The 24200-nt window shown below is 36.6% G+C and overlaps 1 protein-coding gene across 3 annotated transcripts in view; it reads left to right on the forward strand.

Annotated features, from left to right (window-relative positions):
• Positions 1 to 24200, forward strand: part of TENM1 (teneurin transmembrane protein 1) — an 846851-nt gene that overhangs the window by 170042 nt on the left and 652609 nt on the right. For all 3 annotated transcript variants that reach the window (NM_001397994.1, NM_001397993.1, XM_046939904.1), the window contains one exon: positions 21458 to 21547. The gene's annotated coding sequence lies outside the window, so the exon portion shown is untranslated. The remainder of the gene's footprint in view (positions 1 to 21457; positions 21548 to 24200) is intronic.

A 24200-nucleotide genomic window follows, 5' to 3' on the forward strand; every position in this document is an offset into this window, starting at 1 on the left:
TCAGACTTTGTAAAAGAAAGAATGCATTAAGTTTTAATCAAATTTCACACCTACTGAAGTGAATTCCTGCTATATTTGATTGACATGTCGAACACAAATAATGCAATCTGTAAAGAGAAGGGTTACATTTTAGGTCAGGCCTGTGATTTTCATCTGCCTGTGTTCAAAATGCATAGCTCTGCAAGGCTGTGGTTATTTCCAAATTATTCTATTCATTTCCTTTATCAACTTAATTTTTACCTACTATCCATATTAATGTTTCTCCAGGGGACTATAACAAGTCTGATGAATGCTATTACTTTTTTTGAGAACACAATAATAACTCCTTACCTTCTATTTGTATGTTATTTTCCTGTCTTCATGTTTAATGATATACTCAGCTTCCTTTGTGTATCAACCAAATGTCAGCTAAATGGAAACATCCATTAAAGAGCCATAAAAGATACAAAAAGTTTATACATTTTTTTGGTTGATATCAGTATTTCCTTTTAGTAAACTTTGCTGGTGAGTTGGCTTTCATGGAAGTGCATAAGATACTGGTCACTGGAGAGGAAACCAGAAGGAAGTTGGATCCTGATAGTAGCAGAGACTAAAGAATTAGCAAGACAGTGGGAAGTTCTCAATAGGTCTGCCTGACAGTCAACAGCTGAGGCATGTAATTGGGATGAGAGGTAACAGGCTCTCTGAATGCTGCTTGGGAAGCTCAGGCTCTTGAGTTCTGGCTTGTGAGTACAAAACAAGAATGTGGCATAACAATAACAAGCAAAACAATTGAACTTTCGAGATTAATTAATAACTCATTGCTGGTAACTTCAGTTATTTTGGAAATGGCTTGATATACCTAGAATTTAATTGTATAACTCTCTATTCTTTGAATTTTCAAACTGACAAGTTTTCATAAAAATGGCATCTAGCAGACATCAATAATGTGTCTGGTCTTCTCTACAGTGTGCCTGAAATTCTGTGGCCTACACCATGTACAGTTCCTTTTGTAGAGCATGGGCTAATTAATAGTGCTTCTTTAGCTGCTGTATTCACATCTTGTGGTTTCTGTAGTATTCATGTCTAAAGGATGGGGGTAGAAAGGGTGAAGCTGTACGGTAATAAAAGAAAGAAGATAAGAGGCAAATTTTGCTTAAGTCAGCTGAGTATGCATGATTTCAAGAAAAAGGCAATTCTGACATGAAGGAAGAAATAGCTAGTTGGATCCTAGAAAATATTAAGTAGAGTTAAATTAAATACTTAAAGTTGTAAAGCTTTCTTATAAAATTACTTACGTATTAGAAAGGCACCGGAATACCAAGACATTTTTCCACAGTGGTTACATGCATTTTTGTAACTTAAATTTCTATAATAATTCTGTGAAGAACTTATATAGTATAATGAAAAATTCTGGTATGACTTAGATCATTAATTACTGAAGAAATTTTAAGTCATTTGAGATTTACTGAAAGTATGTTCACTGTAAAATCTGTCAGATTGTACCAAATTCATTTTCTGATGGATTAACACTTTGGACTTGAAGAAATGTGATGCAGATATGCTAATGATGCTTCTAGAACTAAGGAGTAACACTTCATCAAGTTCTCTGTTTAGTTTTGTTTTGGTTGTGCTTTGTTGTTATGTTTTTATTTGTTTTTGTTACCTTTATCAGCAAATTACCAAAGCATGAGGCATCTTAAAAATCTTTGCTTCTCCGTGTTACAACTTACACAGCCAGGCACACATTGCTACAGGAGTGGGGGCAGAAGTTGCCTATCTGGATCATGTTACTGAATGAGTTCTTCTGTTTCACAGTGCCTTCATCGGTAGATGCCTGCAGCAGTGCATGGGGCAACAATACAATATGACTTTCCAATATTTTTTCTTTTTAATATTATTACTTTTCAGTTAATGTTGTTTTGAGGCTGTTGTGTTTTCTGGTCAGTAGATGCACTTGGAAACAAGAAATACACAAATGCATGGTAGCCTGATTTTCAGAATATTTGTCTTGATTTTATGAACTCTTTCCCCAGTATTTGTGACTCCTTTATCAGCGACATTGAGAAACTTCTTGTGTTCTTTTTTCTTTTTTTATTATGTTTGAGTAGAGCTTTGGAACAAATATTATCATAGTGAATGCACAAAATAATCTCTCTATGCACTGAATAGGAATTTCTAATTTCATACAACATTAGCAGCTTGTAGGTCTTTGGGCACTACATACTCAAAGCTACTGAAATAGAGAAAAGAAAAATATACTTCCTTTGAAAAATTAGACAAAATGGTTAGTGTCTGTAGCTAACCCTTTCAAGGTGAGGAAGGGTCCCTGTTCATTTGTGATGATTCTGAATCTGAAAGGAGTCATCTTACTTCAGGTATCTATGACATGAATGCAATTTTCAAGAGGGAATGAAGCCATGACCATACTACTCCTGGCAGGGCCTACTCTTGCTCAGCTAGCCCCTGCTAAAGGTTGTGGTTAGATTTATGAGGACCTTACTGCACGATTAGATATAGTCCGCCCAGGATCTACCCCCATCAGACAGATTTCTTGTTCACTCAACCTTTCTTTTGGCTGCACAAAAGGCTACATATTGTAAATTAGATATTTTCGTAGAGAAAAAAAAAACTTTAAAAATATTTCTATTGATTGTAACAATTCCCAGACTCAAATATAATGGAATTTTACCTGCAGTCATAAAGCATATGATGGCAGATGGGTTTGTTTCTTTCCACCTGCTCTATCTGAGTCAGCAGCTGTATTTGTAAACTGGTAATACAGTATTTAGTCAATGTTTAACTTTCTACAACAATTTCAAGGTGTTTGAACTGAAAATGCTTTCCATCTGAAAATAATAATGATGATTTACATTCATTACTTTATTTAGTTATTGTATAAGCCTCCATTTTAATTCATCCAAGGTAGGGAGTCATGTATATATAGAACTAAAACTTAGTTTTATCTCAAAGCAATTAAAACAATCTCTATTGAGCTAAGTAAATGCCTAATAAAATTATTTCAGACCTTTGTACTTGGCTAGATACTTTCAAAATGGGCTTGGAAAAAGATGATAAGTGATGCTGTGAGATGATAAATCCATTGGACTAGATCTCATGCTGCTCTTACTAATTCACACTACTTGTGTATTCATTATATATTTTTATTTTCAAGTTTACTAATGTTTCTCAGTAAATACCTTTAAATTTTCAGAACAATTTTGCGTGCAAAGTAATGCACATTCACAGAAATTTGAAATAAAATAATCAAAGGATTGTATTCATTTTATGTTATAGTTAGAAAGCAGCACATTAGAAGTTTCCTTAATATTCAGGGAGTAATTAGCTCTGTATTTAGTTTACTGTTTGTAAACTGAGCAAAGACAAAAGTTGCTTTTCTTAGTGGTTTATTAGAAAGATGATCCAATGAGAATAGACAGACTTTAGAAAATTAAGAAAATCTATAAAACCTCTAAAAAACTGAAAATATTATTAAATTACATTAGTTGGTTATATGACAAAATAATCATTTACATAAATAAGTGCTCATGAAATGTTCTGTTCTTATTTCTGTGAGATTTTTAAATGTAAAGCACCAGGTTTTCCATTTTAATTAAAGTATTTTCAGAGTTTCTCTGTGGCACTCAAGTCCCTCAAGGAAATATCTTGTAGAGTATGTTAGATTTAATTTTTTAAAGATTTTATATGCTATACTATAAAACCTGCTGTAGAGAGAGAACTACAGCATTTGTAAGAAAAGTAAAAATACTTTAACAAATGGGAAGAGCAGGAAGCTGATAGCAATAAAGGCATGTTATTTAGAAGGAACTACAGAGAGAAATTGATAAAGCAAAAGAAAACAAAAATATAAGGATTGTAAATAGTGTCATTGGTAAGAGAATCCTGAGAATAAAGGAATATTAACAAAGGTACTAGCTGATTATGAAAATTCCGGAATGTGCGTAGTTTATATTGGAGGAAAATATATATGCTCTACATTTAGCATGTGATGTACACAGTACACTTGATTAAATATTGTTCATTGCAGCAGTTTGTCAAGAACGTGTAACATAACTTAATCTTTGTTAAAGTAGTCAGGACTTGCATTATCTATCAATTGGTTTAAGAGTTCTTTTTGAACACTGAATGGTGACAAATGGATAAGCTAACTGAATTGTAGGGGTACTGGTATTGCCATGGTATCAGTACTTGGTTTGAACAGCAAAGAAGCAAGTAGATGGATATGAGTGAAACTGAGCATAGTCAAGCTGAGAATATTTCTTCTAAAACTAGCTTGATTTTTTTTCTTTCTAGATGGCAGTTTTGAACAGTGAGCATGATAGTGTTGATGAATTTGGCTGCAAAGTGGCAGATGATACTGCATTTAATTTTGATAAAATTTTGAAATTAACATGACGTAAAATGATTTAAGAAAAAAAAAGGATTTGCATCAAAGTGCATTTTTAGAATTGTTGATTAGCTTTGTTCTTTATTAGGACTCCTGGCCCTTGTCAATTGAACTCCTTTGACGCCCTGGAAATAAAACTGGATTGTGAATGTGCATGTGGATAACACGTTTTGGGCATCTCTTTTCTAAGCTGAGGAATTCTATTTAATTGCTTTAATCTAATTCAATTTAACTGCTCCTTGTTTGGAAGAAATACTACATTTTTCATCAATGTTTTTGATGATTTATCTATTCTTTGTTAATATTATTATTTTGCTGAGGCAGGGTGGAAGACTGTTGTATGTAGTATTCAAGATGCAGACTCATGTATTCATGTGGTAGCATAGCGATATTTTTATTTTCTCTTTCTGGCAAAGAAAATTGAAATTCATGAAAAGGGACAGAGAGAGATGGGTAGGACATAATGGGGCGACAGCTGATATCCATGTATTGTAATTTTCCATAGGAAACTGGAAAACCTGGTAAAGCATTTCACAGTTTCTGTCCTTCGGAAGATGTTGAACAGGAATAGCTAGTGACCTGAGTGGAAAAGAAGGACCACCTTCATATGCTCTGGCTTATTCTTAGAAAGCAGGTTTGATGCTGAGACCCGTGGCAGTGAATCATGGAGTGCAAAGATGCACTGGAGAGGTGTCATGGCTTATGGGCTTCTAGCTTCAGAGGATGCTTCTCACTGAGTGATGAGATCTGACATGGACAAAAAGATAATCGGAGGACCTTCTTTTGGTGGCTTGCATTTAAACTGCCCAAAGATCCTATGGTATGTGTCAGATACATCAAGGGGTGCTAAAAATTCCCAGTCCTGCCGCGATTGAAGAATAAATCTTTTATCAAATGAGTTAATATATTTATATTAATTTATCATGAGAAATTCAGTTTTTCTGTTCAGGGGCTGCTGCAGCTATTAAAAAAGGAAGATGAGAAAAGGGAGAGAGTGTTGATCTGCCAGAGGGGAGAAAGGCACTACAGAAGGACCTGGATAGACTGGATTAATAGGCCAAGGTAAACTGTATGAGTTTCAATAGGGCCAAGTGTCGGGTCCTGCATTTCGGCGACAACAACCCCAGGCAACCTTACAGGCTTGGGGAGGAGTGGCTGGAAAGCTGCCTGATGGAAAGGGACCTTGGTGTACTGATGGACGGTTGGCTGAATACAAGCTAGCAGTGTGCCCAGGTGGCCAAGAAGGCCAATGGTATCCTGTCTTGTATCAAGAATGGTGTGGTGAGCAGGACTAGGGAAGTAATCCTGCCCCTGTACTTGGCATTGATGAGGCCTCACCTCGAGTACTGTGTTCAGTTTTGGGCACCTCAATACAGAGGTGCTGGAGCAGGTCCAAAGATGGGCAAAAAGGCTGGCGAAGGGCCTGGAGAATATGCCCTATGAGGAGCAACTGAAGGAACTGGGGCTGTTTAATCTGGAGAAGGGGAGGCTGAGGGGAGACCTTATTGCTTTCTTCCAATACCTGAAAGGTGCTTACAGCAAGAGCAGGGTTGGTCTCTTCTCACTGATGACAGGATGAGGGGAAATGGCCTCAAGTTGTGCCAGGGGAGGTTTATGTTGGATATCAGGAACAACTTCTTTACAGAAAGGATGGTTAAGTGCTGGAATAGGCTCCCCATGGAAGTGGTTGAGTGAATGTATTTAACAACTGTTTGGATGTGGTGCTCAGGGACATGATTTAGTGGAGGATTGTTACTGTTAGGGTAGTGTGGTTAGATTGCAGTTGGACTTGATGATCTCGAAGGTCTTTTCCAACCTGAGCAATTCTATGATTCTATGAGATTGCATAAACAAAAACTTACGGTCTCTTGCTGAGATGAAGTGGTTTTTGTCTCTGATTCATTAGATCTAGTGTTGCGAGATGATGGTATTTTTCCTAAATTATCCATTCCTTGTTTGAAAGCAATGGATTAATAAGTATTAGGGTCTTATGTGGGGAACTAATGAGTAGCATTTAAAAACCAACACCAAGATCCAAAAAACAAAAGGTTTTCCAAGTGTTTTCAGAGGCTTGTTCTGGGAAGAAAATCTTTCTAAAAGTTCTAAGTATGATCTGTGTTTGTTCAGTAACTGACCATATGCAAGAACAGTTGTGACTGGGATAGCCTGAGCTATAGTGAAAAATCAAAAATATCATAAAATGATGGCAATAGTCGTAAAGATTTGCTCTGATATTAAGTTTGGATTGAGACGTGTAGATGTTCTGTGAGAGAAATCAAGACAAGTGGGAAGTATGGACTTTCACACAAGTAACAGTAGCCCGTGACATTTTGGTAATAGAAGGCTTTAGCTCACTCTGAGAATTTGCTCACAGTAATATCCAGGTCACACAATTATGTATAATCAAAACTTGAATTATATAATATAGTTAATGTCAATCCTTTTTCTTTCACTTCTCTGGAGAAGAGAATTCTAAAACTGCATCAGTTTCTAATCTTACAAGCTAATTGCATTTCAGAGTGCCAGAGCAGTGAGGCAGCAGCTGTCTGCAGAGCTCTAGGCGGCATGTGCAAGTGCCGGTGTTCAGGTAGGAGCTGGTGATGGCTGTGCCAGTAGGTCCATGGTACCAAAATACAAGGAGTGGGCTAGAGAACAGATGGCTTCTGAATGCTCTGTTTCATAAATGTGGTAGCGAGTAAGAATTTACAAATCAGAGAATGGTTTTGGAAGCATGTGAGTTCTTTATCCAATCTCTTTTCTTCTTCAGAATGGTGGCAGGATTGAAGCTTTGGGGTTACTCCTGGATCTTCAGGTTACTAAAGAACTAGTAGAGCTGGAAGTTATAAACTTCTAGAGATTGCACTGCTGATCCTTCTTGGCTTTTGAAAGACCAGACAAATGGAGCACCTGCTAGTGCTCATGGTCTTTGCCAGAAACAATAGAGGTAAAGTCTGTGCTCAGCCAGGGCTAAAAATCCACTTCATAGAATGCAGTCCTTGAAGCCAGTCATCAAAGCAGAATTCATGCATAATAGAAACTCAACTCTCAAAGATATATATATTTAGAAAAAGAGGTGTCTTTGTTTCAACTGGGAAGAAATTGTTTTCTTCAGTGTCTGGTATGATGCTATGTTTTTGTTCTAGGAGAAAAACAATGTTGATAACACACCAGTGTTTATAGTTGCTGCTAAGCAGTGTTGTGCAGGGCTAGGGCCACTCACAACAAAGGGGCTCAGGAACTGGGAGGGAACAAGATTAAGACAGCTGACTTAAACTGGCCAAAGGGATTTTCCATGCCATGTGACATCATGCAGAGGGAGTTTTGAAGTAAGTTCATCTCACTCTCTTCTGCTGCGCAGGGGGCTAGCTGGGCATTAATTAAGGGGATGGTAAGCAAGTACTTGTGCATCACTTGTTACATACATTTATATATATATAGTAATTAATTATTTTCCTCTAAAACCTGTTTCTCTCTCTCTCTCTCTCTCTTTTTTTTTTTTTTTTTTTTTGATAGAACTATTTACTAAGATAAAGGAAAACAGAAACAATTCCATCCCACCTAAATCTAAAACAAGGAGTTTTACATAAGAAATTGATATCCAAATGCACCATCTGAAAACAAAAGGAAACAAGATTTTTAAGCTCAGCTAAGCAGTCAAAAGTAGTTGAGATAAAAGATCTTTTTTTAACGGCATTAGATGAGAGTAGGAGAGAGGGATCTTAAATTGAAATTTTGTGAATATAGTTCAATAAATCGTCCTGAAGCTCATTCTGTCCAGTTCTGTGCTCCCCAACTCAAGGAAAACTTGATTTTACTGGACAGGTCCAGCAACCTGAGGAAGGAGAGTAATAAGTACCTGAATACCCTTAAATACCTGATGAAATATAGAAAAGTATGGGAGCCAGGCTTTCTCAGTGCTGCTTCATGACAGGACAAGAGCTAATGGGCACAAAATGGAGTACAAGAAATTCCATTTGAATAAGATAAACACTTTTTTTGCTGTGATGGTGGTTGGGCACTAGCAGAAGTTACCCAGAGAGGATATTAAGTAACCATATTCAGAGTTACTTAAAATCTGAGTGGACATGGTCCTGAGCAACCTACTTTAGCCAATTAGATGGACTAGGTGATATCATAGAATCACAGAATATCCCGAGTTGGAAGAAACCCACAGGAATCATTGAGTCCAACTCCTGGCTCCATGCCCGACCACCTAAAGGCTGATCATATGTCTGAGAGTGTTGTCCAGATGCTCCTTGAACTCTGGCAAGATCAGTGTCATGACCACTTCTGTGGGAAGGCTGTTCACCCTCGTGGTGAAGATTTTTTTCCTGATACTCAATTCGAACATCCCCTATTGCAGTTCCATGCCATTCTCTCAGATTCTCTTGCTGATCACAAGAGAGATGAGGAGATTGCCTCATCAGGAAGCAAACCCTGAAGACCTCAAATGTTCTGTGATTTTGTCCACTTGGACAGAAGTTGAGTTTAAATAAATTCAGACCACAAGTGTCAATTTTAAGTGACGGTAGTTGAAAAATTGCCAAAGATCTTGATAATTTCTACAGCTGTGAAGGCATTATACAAATAATTTATTTTTTTTCCCTGAGAAGTTAACTTCAGCTCAAACTTAGATATGGGAATATTTTAAGCAAATCAAAACCTTCCAAGGCTCCTAAAATGCCTAAGTTTGAATACTGTCAATTTAAGATCGAGAATAATATGTCTTCTTAGTACTACGTTCCTGCTTCTTCACTATTTGAAATTATTTTTCAAATTATATAACTGTAGGAAAAATATTTATATAGACTCTCCATTCAAAGGCTGCACTGAAAAATATTAATCTGATTAATTAAACTTTAATCCATGCCTTAGCATGCTTATATATAGTGAAATTGTTCTTAGGTAATGGCCTTAAAGCTGACACTGGAGAACATTGTAAAACCTGCAGAGAATGCTGTGTCATGAATTTCAAGAATATTAAGACCGATGTTTTATTTAAAATAATTAAAGACAAGACATTTTACTATAAGACTTTAACCGTTAGGGACACCTCTAGCAAATTCTTTTTAAAGACATCTTTGCAGATGCTCCCCCTTCCCAAAAAGAATTTTACCTCATGGTCTGTTTTTTATTTACTAAATATTAACCAGTACTTGGCAAATATAGTTATTGTATTGATGAATACTTTCCAGATATATGAAGGAGTGCTGGGGTTTGTATTTTAATTGCACTTTAATTTTTATTTCTAATTGCTTTTTCTAAAATAAAACAGACAATTTAGTGAATATATAGTTCCCTGGGGTTTTTCCTGTTCTTTTTGTTTTGTTTTGTTTTGGGTTGTTTTGTTTTTTCTTAAATGAGAACAAAGCAGTTGCTTCTCTGACCTTCTCCCAGTGAAACTGTGTTCAAAGTGTTTTAAGACTGCAGGGACTTAATTCTCTCTGGAAGATAATTAATGTGCTTCTCTTCAGCAAAATCTGCTTTGCTTTTTAACTCTTCTTTCTCCATGATCAGCTGTGTATCTGCCAACATTCTATCATCCAAATAGACAGAACTGCCTGTGGTCCACCTTCTCTTCCAATTTCCTTACCAGACAATTGTTCTTTTACTGAGTCAAACTGAATTTCTGGAGTTTGATGGTCTGGTGTTTGAGTGCAGTTTTAGGTGACCGTTTCCCCAGTGATAATCAAATTCATCCACTTCATTCTTTCTCCTGCTTTAATTTCTACAGCATCTCTATTAAGCTGCATTTTCTGTCTTCAACCATATTTCTTGTTAGCAATTCGATGTGCTGCCTTCTGTCGTTCTCCCAGTTTCTAGGACAGCAGCCAGCTGGCAAACTGCCTTCTCTGAGCTCTTATCATGTCATTTTGCAGCATGTTACTTGTTCATAGTGGGTGTAGTTCAGGTCCAGGAGAAGACAGAAGACCATAAGAGCTTGCATTAGAATCAGGGAAAGTACTACATAAATAGTAAGGGGAGTAAGGAAGCAATATAATGCCTTCCATTAGGTGAACAGCAGGAATGCATGCAAAATGAGTTGTCTCTGAAGATTCTAGAAGTTGAGAGGAAAAGAAAGGTTTTAAAGGAATGGCTGATTTTGAAACTTCTGGTTTTTGGGTGCCCTGATCAGTGATTATTCAAAACACAGTTGTAGTTGACAAGATGATTATGATAATACAGGAAACTTATAAAGTCACTTGATGGCTATTAGCACCATTTACAAGACCACTACAGACTTGTGAAAACAGCTTCTCATTAAGAAGGAACGTCCACTAGCTTATAAAGATGAATAACTCAGTGACTGAAAGAATAATATAAAGGCAAAGGAATCCTCCAAAATTTATCCGACTGTATTTGTTTCTTTATCTTTTTTGACTTCAAAGTGTCTTTAAGTTAATCTCAGAGGTAATTCCACAACACTGATATTTGTCTACAGGAGAGTAGAACAAAGTGAAAGCAAACACCAGCATCCTGGTAGGGATATGGGAACTTCTGAGATGTTAGATGGAATCTGACTTTTCATAAGTATTGACTTCTTGCTTTGCAAGATGGAGAGTCACTGTCACCAAGGCACTTAATTCCTTCTGTATTGTAAGTGAAAATGTAGATCTGAATTTATTAATGCAGCACTGCTTAATGGGGAATTGCCTTTTCCACCAGCTAGTTAACCTATATTTACACATGTGGGTCTTAATTACTCCATTTTTAAATCTTGAGTTTATCATCTGTGTTTTTGACCTATTAATGTTTTGTTTTCAAATCAGTCTAAAAGTAAACCTCAAGCATATAGGTAACCATCCAAACAGGTGTTTTGACTGTATTGTTAACTTAATGGCCTGGGTTGAAAAGGAACACAATGATCATCGAGTTTCAACTCCCCTGCTCTGTGCAGGGTCACCAACCACTAGACCAGGCTGCCCAGAGCCACGTCCAGCCTTGAATGTCTCCAGGGATGGGGCATCCACAACCTCCTTGGGCAACCTGTTCCAGTGCGTCACCACCCTTTGTGTGAAAAACTTCCTCCTAATATCTAACCTAAACCTCCCCTGTCTCAGTTTAAAACCATTCCCCCTTGTCCTATCACTATCCACCCTCATAAACAGCTGGTCCCCCTCCTGTTTATAAGCTCCCTTCAAGTACTGGAAGGTGACAATGAGGTCTCCCCAGATCCTTCTCTTCTCCAAGCTAAACAAGCCCAGTTCCCTCTACCTTTCCTCATAGGAGAGGTGCTCCAGCCCTCTGATCATCTTAGTAGCCCTCCTCTGGATCTACTCCAAGAGCTGCATGTCCTTCCTGTACTGGGGGCCCCAGGCCTGGACACAGTACTCCAGATGGGGCCTCTCAAGAGCCAAGTAGAGGGGAACATTCACCTCCCTCTCCCTACTGGCCACCCCTTTTTTAATGCTGCCCAGAACACAGTTGGCCTTCTGGGCTGCAAGCGCACACTGCTGGCTCATGTCCAGCTTCTTGTCTACCAGGACTCCCAAGTCCTTCTCTGCAGGGCTACTCTCAAGGACATCTTCCCCCAGTTTGTATAGATACCTGAGATTGCCCCGACCCAAGTGCAGCACCCTGCACTTGGCCTTATTGAACCTCATTAGATTTTCATGGGCCCGCTTCTCCAACCTGTCCAGGTCCCTCTGGATGACTTCCCTTCCTTCCAACAAATCAACTGCACTGCTCAGCTTGGTGTCACCCGCAAACTTACTGAGGGTGCACTAAATGCCATTGTCTCTGTCAGTGATGAAGATGTTGAAGAGCACTGGTCCCAAGACCGACCTCTGAGGGACACTACTTGTGACTGGCCTCTACTCTGACACAGAACCATTGATCACAACCCTTTGGTTGCATCCAGCCAGCCAATTCCTAATCCATCGAACAGTCCAACTTTCAAATCCAGACCTCTCCAATTTAGAGAGAAGGATATGGTGAGGGACCATGTCAAAGGCTTTGCAGAAGTCCAGGTAGATGGCATCCACCTCCCTTCCCCCGTCCACCAAAGTCAACACCGCATCATAGAAGGCCACCAGATTGGTCAGGCAAGATCTGCCCTTGGTGAAGCCATGCTGGCTGTCTTGAATCACCTCTTTGTCTCATATGTGTAATTTAATACTTCATATCTCTCAGCTGCCCTGGAATTAGTAGAGCTTATATTGGCTTGAGACTGTTGAAACCAATATTGTCTTGTTTTCCTGCCCCCCTTACACATAAAAAAAAAGCCTAACATGGAAAAGTAATAGAAAGTTTATTGCATTAGGATTTAGTACTAAAGATAGACAACACAAATGAAACTGAAAGCATATGGCATTCCTTGGTTTCGATGCCAGCTGATGAGCAATACATTCTGTATTATGATTCACTTTGGAGGTTTTAAACCATTAAAACCTTGCTGTTTTGTTTTGCATGCTTGAAAGTTGCCAGTTAAATCAACTGGAGTACCCTAATTTAGCTGATTGTATGAGTCATTTGTCAGAACTCTGGCTTTGAATTTTCTAGGTTGGAAGTGAAAAATTGGACAAAATGCATTTCACACAGCCAGTTGTATACCATATGCCTTAGTGACGGAATGCTGAAGATGGAAATGAAACAATATTGATGAGCATATAAAAGAAATAGAAAAAAGTCATCAAGTAATTCTGATATTCAAGAGCTCACAAAAATTAGGATTTTCTGTGGTTACCTAGTGGTATTATTCTACACTTAAAAAAACGTTTTCTGAAAATTCAGTTAAGCATTTAACTTCAGTATATATCGAACAAGACAACTTCAGGTTCTACGTCTCAAACCAATGACTGTAATGCAGGCTCTGTGCTGAGATCAAGTTGAATGGTTTTCCTCAGTTAAAAGAAAGGATTTAGAACTTTGTCAGTAGATGCACTTGGATGGACGTATTTGCTTGATGCAGTGTTCAACAGGTAAAGTAACTTGGAACAATGGCGGAATAAAACGTTACTCTAAGAGCTTACTAAGAAAATAACTACATAATCTTTCTTGAAATTTATCTGGACAGTACTGTTTTTGTGGCAACTACTGTACTTGGCACTGTGAGAATATGAAAGGACTTACCTGGAGACTCCCAGAATGAAGAGCAAGTTGGATGTGGTTTGAGTATGCGTGAAATCTCTGTAGCAAACATTCATTATGGGTTTGTGTTGCATTAGTTTAAAATGTGATCACCTAGAAACTGCTTTAAGCATTCAAGTATTGATTGCAGTTTTTAATGAAGTTTCTGTTAATCACAGACTCTTAAAGGTCAAATAAATGTTAGTTCAAACCACACCTTCCTTTTGATTAAATTTCTTTGATATATTTGATCACTTGGGTTATAAAATAAAATCAACATTCTCTGAAGCATTATTTATCTAATTCCATTTATGTCTTTCCTATTTTGCATCAGCTTTTTTCTTCCAAAGATACAGATCTATTTAGACAGGTCTGTCATAGTGTGAGACAGTTTGTTCATGTTTATTTCAGACTTGAAAGAGGAGAAAAGGCAATACCTCTTTGCATATTTTCTTTTAACTTTCTTGTGATTAAATGTGTTATGTCAGCGAGAGATAGCCTGATTGAAGGCTCAACTCTTTGCTGTTGTGTGATGACTGTGATGCTGTTTCAGTGTAGAAAGGGCGGCCAGAACAAAGCAGAATGGCTCATAGACAAAGCAAAGATTTATGGCAGTGGCAGAGCAGGTTCTGGAGAGGTGGGAGGTATGAAAAACAACAAGCAAGTGTTCTGGAGGCCAGGGTGCCCTAGCACTATACCCTGTGGATGATGTGGGATGTGCCTTTTTTTGCATTTTCTTTGCTTTCTGATGTCCTCACATCAGCCCAGCCCATCTGATCTCACCAGGGATCTGGCACCTCTTTTGGTGACCCTTCCTGCTACACTAGAGGCAGAAGGTGGTGGTACTGGCTTAGGACTGAGCCTTAACTATTCCCTTCAAATGCAAGCTTTCTGCTCTGTAGAAGTATGGGATTTTTTATCTTCCTATGGCCAACATGAGGCCTTCTTCATGCATCCAGTCTGCAGTGTATTAAATTTCACATCACCACTGAGCTTGAGCCTTCCATTGTGCTGTCCTTTGTCAAGATATTTGGAACTAAATATTTGAGAATTCTGATGTTTATTGTTCTTATGATAATGCCAAATATGTTTCATTTTGTCTCTTATTGCTGCGTAGTCAGTTCAATAATTTGATTATGTCCTTCTCCTAAAAATTCCCTAAAGTTCATCATATAGTAAAAGGTAAAGGCGTTTTTGTCATTAGATCTCTCTTCTACTCTTCCTTCTGCAACATCCACAAGTAATTTATTAAGTGGCTCCATATAGGCCATTCACTTAAGGGTTGATACTTCTTAGAAATTGCCATATGACAAGATTTCTGGGTACCCGGTCTCGTGATTATAGAAAATCTGATTAATTGGTTAAGTGTCATGTCTCATGTGCCATAACTAAGGCAAAATTTAAAATAATAATAATAATGAAAAAAAATAACAGTTACAAATAGTGCCAAAGTAGAAAATCTGATGTTCACCAATATGAACTTTTTGCGTCACTCAGCATCTTTTTGAATAAATCTTATGTAGAAAGCCAAGTAGCAGGATAAATTGGTACATTATTGTTCAGTTTGCATGTCTATCTGAATTCGATCTCTTAATAAAACTCTGTTATTGATTATTATATTTCTAATTTGCCTCAAGGCTCTTCTGCACAATTATAGCAAAGAAACAAAGCATAAAAGAATTTTCCTACAGAGAATTATTAAAGAAAATGAAAATAAAACAGAAAGCTGAATTAAATTTATGTTATCCTGCTGTAAAGCTAACAGCCTTAGCAAGTAAGAAGTTTTATGAAAGTCAAACTGTTTATATAGCCATACTGAAAGTATAAGCAATGTAGAAGTTATGGATAGTAAATGATGAAGTATATTTGTCTTATGAGATTGCAAAATTTGGGGTATCTAAATGTATAAGCATGAAAAACTGTGGGACCTCTGCCTTTCATTTGAAACAACCACAGACTTGGAAAAGGCTTCATTCTGGAGTCAACTTCAGTTGACAACTCCAGCACAAATCACTCTCTGGATGTTCAGTTGAGAACCACATTTAATTATGGCGCTTCATAATAATGTTTTTGTTAATCACAAGGCTTTTCTTTCTTGGATATATATTTTTAATATTTGAAACAGTACATTCTCAGAAATGATTAAATACTGAAATGCTTACTTACATTTCATGCAATCTAATGTGATCCTCAGTGTCTTTCAGATGAGTTACTCTGAGGTGGTATTTCAGTTGTGCAGCGAGTTATTTCTGGAGATGATTGATGGGAGAGGCAAAAAAGAGGATGAGCTTCACCAAACTGGTCAAACAGGAACTTAGCATCCTGTGTTGTAAAGCCATCTGTGGAGTCAAACATTTTATTACAGAATCCAGGTACTTGCTTGCCTGGTTTTTCTAACCAAAAAAAAAAAAAAAGAATATTTAGCTTGGTGATTAGAGAATTCAGATGGGATTGGTGATCATTTGTATTTCAAATGTGGCTTGCATTGAACAACAGAGAAAAATCAGGTATTTAATACAGAATTATTAAAATCTAAATTCATTTTACTCCTCCAGTGTAGCAGAGGAGGCCATGGGGGAGTTTGAGGAAGTCTCCAGCAAGAGTACCGAGTCCAGCAACAGCTCTAGGATGGGGATTTAGAGAGTGACATTTCAAGTCCCTGCTGTGGATAACATCTATTTATTCTTATATACATCTATTGCTTCAAAAGTAATGCCTCCTATTTATTTCCCCAGAAAATACAATAGGTACAAAGAGCATAATAACACCACCTGATAGATAAAATTCTCAGTTATAAAGAACTATTTATCAGCATAGTGATCACTATTTGCCAATTTGCACAGGTGAGTTGATCAAGACACTCATCATTTTGTGGTGTGACAGCTATGCATGACAATCCAAACCATGGCTTGTATTTCAGGTTACTGTCACTGCTGCAGAAATACACCACCCACCACCTCACTGTGCTCACATCCACTCTTTGTTCTCCATAAATATTCAGCAAACATTGATCAATGTCAATGGGTGTCCTTTTTTTCTTTTGCTCAGGGGAATTCAGTCGCACCTGTTTGCTTCTACCTGTGCTTCCACATAAGATGCCATTCTGAGAGACTGTCCCTCTGCTGCCATCTGTCACATAATAACCAAATATGATGGAATTTTGGTGGAAAGATTCCACCTCTGCTCCCATGCCACGACCATCTGCCTCTGACATTGTGGACCAACACCATGAAATAGGAAATTACTTTCAGAGCAGCCCTGGTATTATGAATGCTTTTTGTCTAAGGCTTCTCCAAGCCTGATTTAAATTATTAGCCAACAGTGTCAATGCATTCCTTCACCTTTTCACAGAATCTCAATTTTGAGATACTTAAGACATGCAGCTTAGCACAAGATTCTGAGCTTTAGATTATAGAGCCGCAAGCTAATGCAACGCTATGTGAGCTATGAAACAAAAGCAGAAGTGTCACTGTATAAGACAGGTGTGGCTGTATCTGGGTGAAGCTGATTCCCCAAGAGAGGCAGATCAGAAAAACACATGGCAAAAGGCTAACAAATGTCCAGACCTAATTTCACTCTCCATCATTGTCATTTAATGAACAAGAGAAAAAAGACAAACACAAAAATACTGATTTTATACAATGCATTGTACACATTCTGGTGGTAATCTTACATATTTAAGCACACCCTCATTTTGAGAAAAGTTATCAAGTCTAAAGCATTGCTTCGGGTTTTGTTATGCTTCTGTCTAACATGATTTTGTATTGTATATTCTGTAAGGCTAGGCATGATAAGATTTTAATGCAGTAAGTCAGTACAGCAAAGGATTTTCTTCCAGAAGTCACTGATTTAGGAAACCTTGTGGCAAAATAGCGAATATATTTCCTGTGGCAGTGAGATGCCTCATTATTTATTTGACCTTTCAAAATTCTAGCCATTTAAAATTTAATGTAAACTTTAAGAGATGTACTTCATATATGGAAAATATAATGAGATCCGGTAATAGGTCTAAAATGTGAGGAAACTTTTTAAGTATAGAACATGCCTCTTAAACCCTGATGACCTTTAAAACCAGAAGAGATGTCTTATGAACACACTACAATTATTACTGCGAGGTATTGGAGCCAGTGATAGCTGAAATGTGTTTGGTATTAGTTTGTGCATGCAAATTTAGGAGGAAAATAACATTGTAAAACTGATTTTAAAGTTCTTTGCATGAGACATTTAAGGTTGTGAGCATGGCCTTAATGATATGAAAAGTTTTGAGTCTTTGTTGTCAGAAGATTAGCTTTGACAGATTGGCAGGAGAAAGCATCACTTGCATTTATAAGGGCTGAAGCAATGAATTGGGTGAGTTAGAGGCAGATGAGGTAAGAGAATCATTCAGTTTAAAGCTGTTGGGTTTTGTTCATTCACTGGAATGGCTTCTATGATTTTCTACAAAATGAAAAGGGATTTTTTTTTCTGTACCAGGAAAAAGGTTTCTTTGATTATTATTTTTTTTTTTCTTGAAATTGCAGTAAGTATAGATTTGGGCAGTTGCTGTGCATGCTATACTCATCGCTTTTTGAGTTTGGGAGTCAGCTTTATGTTCTGTGGTAGACAGCTGAGGAAAGCACAACCTTTTGAACTTCCATTTCAGTTGTCCAGTGGCTGACTAGTCGGCAAGATGGGAAAGTTGCTGTACACCTTGGTTTTGTTTAGTTAGTTGTTTGGTCAGTGAATAGGTTCAAATAGTTGATAAACTTATTCTATGAAGATGTACAGGGTGAGCTTTAAGGTCCCTTCCAACCCAACCTTTTTTTGGTTCTATGATTCTATATTATTCTACTCAAGTTACCTCTTGCAGAGAAAATAGACTTCTGTGTTGTGGATTTTCTTTGATAGTTTCACCAGGAAAATACTGTAATCAGAAATAAATTAGCCCTTGTACTGTTTATTTACCATCAGTAAAATTTCACTGAACAGTGTGCTATTAATAACTATTAACTTCCTGACAAGGAAGGATGACTTGATATTGGTTATATAACTTTGCTCACAAAGCCTATGTATTCACTGAAGAATCCATTAATTGAGAAATTTGTTTTGACATTCTTTTTAAACCTGGAGAGAGATATATTTGTATAACAAGTCTTCTGTTACATATTTTATAATTTCTGATGTTTAAATAGAATGGATTTTTTTTTCTTTCAGTATTTTTGTTGTAGATAATCTTGTTTCATTATCTATACCTAATTATGCACAAGACTGAAAACTGATCTTGAGTTTGGGTTGCCTTTAATGTGATTTTCAGCTGAATCTTCTCTGTCTGGCTCATCTGCTGGTCTGATAATTATTTGTGCTGTCTGAAAGGCAGCAAGGGGAAGCCTGTGGCATGGGCAGATGGGAGCAAAGAGCAGTTTAAACTCATCTTAAAACAGCAGAGACCTTCACAATCCAGTGGTGAGCCAGTTCAGGAAGATTGCTGAGCAAAAAGTAGATCTTGGTGAGAGGATGAAGAATAGAGAAGAAAGGAGAACTGAGACAACTAAAAATTTAGATTTATGACATTCATATGGAACTGCATCCTTAATCCCTGGGGATGGCCCAGTAAAAATTTGAGAGAATGGAGAAGACTGTCAACTTGATTTAGTATAAATTCACCAGTGCTTTCAGTTACAAATTTTAGCTTTTCAAGCCTTCCAGAGGGCAAATCTTAAAATGATCAAAAGGTGGAGGTGGAATACTCCTCTTCATTAAGACAACATGTTTTTTTTATGGTACAAGCTTTCAAAATAATTTAATCTTTTGCAGTAAAAAATGTACTTGTGAGGAAGACAGGTTAGAAAACAAATAAGTTGACAAGACTAAAAAACTAATAAGTTTCTGAAAGATTTTAGAAATAAAGAATTGTATTACGTGCCGGATGGCCTGTGCCGTATTAAATTATATATTCAATTTTTCAGTGCAAACAAAGTCACATCCAAAACTTAGGTCTACCTAAGGTGTCTGGAATTTGGGATACCATCTAGGTCTCTTTCACAGTCCTTTGTTAACTAAGATCTCAGATGACCATAAACCTGTTTTGAAGGTTTCTCTACAGCCAGACTGAAGTGTGTATACTGACAGGCTGATGCATAAAGAGGACATAGAAAGGAAGACACAATTGTCCACAAGTCCATGTTCTCCCTGTGACCTGGATCTGGAGTTTTGATTCTCCTCCAAGTCACTCACATTTGTTGAAATGAAAATTTGAGACAAGGGTGACTGTGTATAGAAGCATAGGGCATTAATTAGAAGAGGAGAAAATTCTGCTTCAGGTTGTTTAAAGTAATTGGGAAGATAAGTTTGTTTAGCAAATATTCTTCCAACAATTCTACATCTAATAATGATAAAATTGATCATTAGGTGCAGTAAAAACACCTATGATGATGAATGAAGCAAGAATTCAAAGTAAATCATAATATTTTGTCAAGAGACCTTCAAAAATGTTTTTTATATAATGATTAGTTTTACCTTTATTACATCAAAATGTAAGTCATTCAAATTACTGTGTGTATTTGAGTGGAAAATAATTGCACTTTAAATTTCATTGAAGAGACCTGGCAAACAAAATTGTAATTAAAATCAGTTATCATGAAAACAAAAAGCATCAAAGCCTATACACTATGGATTTTTTATTCCTGGGTCTGAAAGCAAGCAAGACAAAGGAATTATTGAGATTTATTCTGGATTAGCTGAAAAGGGAATGAAAATTAAAAATGTATGTACTATAACTTCAATATAAAGCTCAGGTACAAATCACAATGTCACTGTCAAGGTGAATTTGTCAATAAGGAATACAGACCAGGCAGCTGAATTTTTTTTCTGTGTCTTGTATGATTATTTTCAAACAAATACTTATTTTTTAGTTCTGTTTGTACAGTGTACCTTGTTCAATGTACCTTTAGTTTTCATTGGATTTTTTTTCTCACTTTCTCCCTTACTTTATTTGATTCTTTAAATTTCCTTCACAGGCAAAAACTTCATAAACAGTGTTATTCTGTACTTGCAGAAAGATACAAACAGCTGTCCTTGTAGAAGTACCTTAGTACTCATGTAATTCACAGCCCTTCCTTCCTTTCAAGCACATAAGAGTATTTCATGTGTAGTGAAGGTCAAAACTTGCGTTTGTAGAATCATGGAATGGATTAGGGCTTTATGTTGGAAGGAACCTTAAAGCCCATCCTGTTCCAAACCTCCCACTATGCTATGTTGCGCACAGCTGCATCCAGCCTGGCTTGGGAACACTTCCAGGGATGGGGCATCCACAGCTTCTCAGTGCCTCACTACCCTCTGAGTTAAGAAGTTTTTCCTCATCTCTGATCTTTGTCTTGCCCTCATCTTACCCTCATTTAGTTTAAATTCATTATTGCTTTCTTTCTTTTTTTTTCTTTTTTTTTTTCTTTTTTCTTTTTTTGCTACTCCCTTCATTTGTGCTATAAAGAGGTCTGCTGGCTTGAAATGAGAATAAAATACCAATATGTGTTCTCTTGTTTATGTGTACACATAAATATATTTCTATATAATGTTCCTATCTTGACACTGTCACACAGACCAGTCTGTGGAAAAGCCCAGAAAAGGTATTATTATCCACATTGTCACAGTTCCTATTATAAATATGAAATTGATAAAAAAAGTTCTTGTACAAGTTTGTGTCAGAGCTAGGAATGTAAAAGCAATTCTTTTGAATTCCATTCTAAAATGATAGGTTGAATAGCCTTCTTTCAAGACAATAACTGTCAAAGCCAAATATCTTTTTGAGATTACTTGTCTTTATCTTCCAGAATTCAGTATTTCACTATTATTTGAAGTGTCCCCAACAAAATTCTTAAGCCACTATATGCAGGACAAGTAGCTGATTTCTTAGGAAGTTAAGAAATGGATTTAATATGTTGAATAAATGGAAAAAAAAAAATTGTGTACAGCTAAATCTACACTTTTCTCATTGGAGACTGCTTTTTCTCTTTTTCTCCCTTCCAGGAGAAACCGAGGGGTTTTATACCACATGATTTGAGGACTGAAGGACAGATGAAGAGTGTGCTAGTCAAAATTTCAGCACTTCATAGTAAGGTAAGTGCAACTTCCTATTGATAAAACAGCTTACTATTGGATTTTTTCTACTTAGAAATGAAAAGACAAAGTGAATATATGTGATGAAATTTGGCCAAGGTCCACATTAAGTAAGATGTTTCTTCTGAATTAATCATATTAAAACATTATACATCTCTACTCAATTATAGAAGTTGCTACTTTTTTATGCTGTGTGATAGCTGAATTTTTTTTGTGAGCTAGATCTGGTTTCTTTGGGACTAGTGTAAGTTTTTGTCATAAAAACACTGAAAGATTTGAATTTTTGTAGTGTCTGATGGCTCTTAATGATTTGATGTCCTCTAGAAATCTCTTCAGAGGAAAATGCTCTCCTTACACATGTAAATTAACTATTTGACCTTTAAGCACTGCATGAAAATCAACTCTCTTTTAAATGCAAAAATGTCACCTGATAATGAAAGAGACTTCTAAATGTGTTTGGGAGAAAACTGGAGTTTTTCTTAGGACTGTGGCTAGATCCTCACTCTATATTCTGCAGCCTGCCTTGCAGCAGATTGTTTCATTATACAGCAGTATCATTAATCTTTTTTATTATCACCTTAAAAATAAACAAACAATGATTTTGTTGTGTTTGACACAAGTAGTGCATTTTAATTTTGTAGGCTTGTATGATAGACTTAGAAAAAGTCTGCAACATTCAGCTTGAAATATGGACTTACAAACATGAGAATGCTTTCAGATGTGTGGAAATACAATGGCATCAGTTGTGCATATTAAAGAAAGTGTGTGATCTTTATCTATTCCACACAAAGCTTAGCACTGACTAGAAAATTTGGTATTAATTTTAGAAATGACATTCATTATTCTTTCATACAAGTAGCATATGCTTTTCTGTGAGTCATACTGAAAGCAGGCCTCTAAGAAACCAGAGGAGTAATCCTGAGTCATGATGGAATTAATTTCAGTAAAAATATTGGAAAATACAGTTGTTTTGGTAATCTACTTCTGTCATTTCTTTCTTTCGTTTGCAACTTGGCAAAATTCGGTTTCCCTCCTTTCTTTATTTGTACCTAATAGTTAAAAGTAACAATGATGGTTGTGATGGTAGGTTAATTCAGAATTTGTACTGGATTTTTGTGTGTTATTTTCTTAATTCTAGGGTGTGTGAATATAGACAGCTGCCAGTCTATTGGAATTTATTTTTCTTGCATTCAGATGGTTTGAAATTAGTAGAATAATTATGAAGGGAACACATCAGAACTCTTCTGGTCATGACTTCATTAATCTTATGCACACTGAAATGAAGTTTTGTTTCATTATTTGGCATTAAAAGTCAAGGAGACGTTAGAGTCTTTGGGACTGTATATTACATTTGATAAGCTGTTGTATGCAAGTAAGAAGAAGCCTTGATTTAAAATATACATTCACAGAATGGTAGTACTCAGAGTTATTCAAGAAAAAGTATGTACATAAAATATTTGTAACGACTATTACTTAGTGTGGAAAATTTCAGCGTTATTTCTTGTTTCACAGACTTAACCTAGATTCATTGAGCACTAGTAGCATGTTGATGAAATTGATACTACCATAAGTTATTAAAACTTGAAGACTACTTATTTAGCAATTTCTGTTCATAACAGATTGGTGTTTTTTCTTCTTCTTTTCCTGTAAGGGAAATATTTATATATGGGTATGTGTGTGTAATCAGTGCAGTTTTAAACTGGCTTTCTTAAGGTCTCTTCCTCCTTTTAGCTGTGCTCAGTTATGATTACTAAAGAAAAGAGGTTCTGGAGATTCGATTTCTGTGAGAGCTCTGGGTGAAAGCATCATATTTTCTTGCTCTTCCTTGGATTTCATCCAAAGCCAATTCTGTTTAATCTGCCTGCTGCTGCTCTGGAAGTGACATCTGTTCAAATTTACACTCTTTATCATGGCTGACATGTTGTTTGTGTGTCTGTTTACCCCAAGCCCTAGTTCCAACTGCCTCTTGCAGATAATTTGTGATTTCTTCCTTCAGTCTATCACAGGTTGCTAGGCATTGAATTGCTGCATATGGAGTTTTCCTATTATTTTTTATTTCTTTTCCTCAGTTTTGCAATTATGCTTTGAGGAAAAACGAGAACTCTAGATGTAGAGCATGCTAGGAAATACACAGAAGGAAGGTGGAAGAGAAATGAAAGGGTTGCAGGAGGGGGCATGCAGGAAAAATGAACGGAATTTGGAGCTGAAATATCACTGAAATACATAGTAAAAATTTCTAGGAAGATTCAAATATATTCCTTTATTGGTGTTAGTTTTTACAGCATCTATCACATTAACGCTTCCTACATCCTATGACAGTAAACTCTCCCATTAGATTATTATTTTTTTTCTATCTATTCTTATTATTCTAACTGTATTTGCATGATTGGGACAAATAAAAGCTGAAACTTGATTTAATATTCTGCATAGACGATAGACTAAAAGCTGTTTAATGGTAATTTTTTGTTTGTTTGTTTGTTTTGAAAGAAAGAATTGCTATTTTTGCTGAAGGGTACTCATTCAAAGTGTAACCATTTTCTATTATGTTGTACTCCTGTCCTGGAGTTTCAGTGAACTTGATTTTAATCTAAAAATGGGATCTGAATAATTTCCAAAAATTGGGATATAGGCATGTTAACTCTAAGAGCAACCC

Source organism: Gallus gallus, chromosome 4 (assembly GCF_016699485.2).
Source record: "Gallus gallus isolate bGalGal1 chromosome 4, bGalGal1.mat.broiler.GRCg7b, whole genome shotgun sequence".
Lineage (NCBI taxonomy): Eukaryota > Metazoa > Chordata > Aves > Galliformes > Phasianidae > Gallus > Gallus gallus.